Consider the following 1,941-nt stretch of genomic DNA (forward strand, 5'->3'; position numbering starts at 1 on the left):
TATTAATCTATAAAATTCAACTAAAAGACACTTTTTTAGACACTGTGACGACAGATAACAACACAGCTTCAATTTTAATCCAGACATGGGTTAAGTTATGAAAAAGTATTTTGACCTCAACGTGATTTGAACACGCACCCTTCTGATATGGAGTCAGATGCGTTACAGTTGCACCTCAACGTCATGTGAAAAGTAACTTTCCGCCCATAATATAACTCACGAGAAAAAAAGTGCATGAAGAAATCGTGGCACACCCTCTCGAAATTTGCTACTATTATTCACAGACTGAAAAAGACATAAACAAGGACGAATGAACATCTTGATACTGGGAATGCAGGGTTTTCCAGTTTAAAATTCAGAGTCTAGTAAAGAACCCTTTTTTCTTATGGATTCAAAGATGACAATGCTATGATCAAAGTGAAAAGAGATCCCAACGTGCCATAAATATTCAATGTTTTGATTTCGCTTCCCTTTGATTTTTCTCATCAAATAATTGTTTATAAGATATTAATTTTTAACATTCAACTAAAAGACACTTTTTCAGACACTATGCTGACAGATAGCAACACAGCTTCAATTTTAATCCAGACATGGGTTAAGTTATGAAAAAGTTTTTTGACCCTGATGTGATTTGAACACACAACCTTCTGATCTGGATTCAGATGCACTACCATTGCGCCATAGGGTCATATGAAAAGAAACTTTCCGCCCATAATATAACTCACTTAAAAAGTGCATGAACAAATCGTGGCACACTTTCTCGAAATTTGCTACTTATAATTACAGACTGAAAAAGACATAAACAAGGACGAATGAACATCTTGATATTGGGAATGCAGGGATTTCCAGTTTAAAATTTAGAATCTAGTAATGAGCCCTTTTTTCTTATGGTTTCAAAGATGACAATGCTATGATCAAAGTGAAAAGAGATCCCGAAATGCATTAAATATTCACAGTTTTGATTTCGTTTCACGATGATTTTTCTCATCAAAGAATTGTTTATAAGTAGAGATAAGCGTTTTTCTACTCGAACTGTTCGCCAATCTCAAATTCGAGCTGTTTTGGGCAGTGTTCGAGCCGTTCGGCGAATACGAACGATTTGAGAAAAATTCAGCTGTTCGAGGTTATGTTTGATAACTGTTCGTGCACCAAAATCATAACTGGATTTTTTCTCAGTAATGATGAAAATTAATGTTAATACGCAGTTTGAGTGTACAGCGGGGTGGGGGGAGGGGCAGGGGATGGATCTCTGCAGGAATAATGAAGATCTCCATTTTTTTTTCTCTTTCCCACATTTACAGTGGGGAGGTGCAATCTGTCAGCCTATCAGCAGCGCACACACGGAGCAAAGTGCTTTTTTTCACACAAGCAAGGGCATGTGTCATTGGCAGTGTATGTCACATGTCCTTGCCCTATAAGACCCAGCCATTTTCCCCGTCGCCACCATTTTCTCACTGCTGCAGCTGCATGTTAGACGGCACCGCTGTTGCTGTGTGCGCTATACCTTGTTAATTTCAAGCCAATTTTCGCACAAATCTACAGATAGCTTGGGAGTAGGGAATAGTTGTGATTGCAGTCCTTTTAAGGACTAGGTTACAGCATTTCCTACGACTTTTATCAGGCAGGTCTGTGCTCTTAAATAGATAGGTTGTGGGAGTAAAGACTAATTGTAATTCGAGTCCTTTTCAGGACTAGGTTACATCAGTTCCTATCAGTTTTTGCCAGGCAGGTCTGTGCCAGTGCTGTGCAAGTTTTTTTCACAGCATTTGGCTGAATCTAGCAAAGCTAATCGTTTTTGGCCTATTGCAGAGTGTGTTAGTCAGTGGAGTAGCCTATCTGTGTTGAAAGATATACCACCTGTGTATAGAATACCAATTTTTTTACTGCACCTAGTGAAGTAAAATCTTTTGGGCATAGCATCATTCTATTAGTCCATCTATA

The 1,941-nt window shown here is 38.4% G+C and overlaps 1 non-coding gene across 1 annotated transcript; it reads right to left on the minus strand.

Annotated features, from left to right (window-relative positions):
- Positions 1-616: 616 nt before the first annotated feature.
- Positions 617-688, minus strand: TRNAW-CCA (transfer RNA tryptophan (anticodon CCA)). Its single transcript has one exon. It is a non-coding gene; the product is annotated as a tRNA-Trp (tRNA).
- Positions 689-1,941: the final 1,253 nt, after the last annotated feature.

This window comes from Phyllobates terribilis, unplaced genomic scaffold (assembly GCF_046119375.1).
Source record: "Phyllobates terribilis strain yellow unplaced genomic scaffold, ASM4611937v1 Scaffold_11__3_contigs__length_659146591, whole genome shotgun sequence".
Classification (NCBI taxonomy): domain Eukaryota; kingdom Metazoa; phylum Chordata; class Amphibia; order Anura; family Dendrobatidae; genus Phyllobates; species Phyllobates terribilis.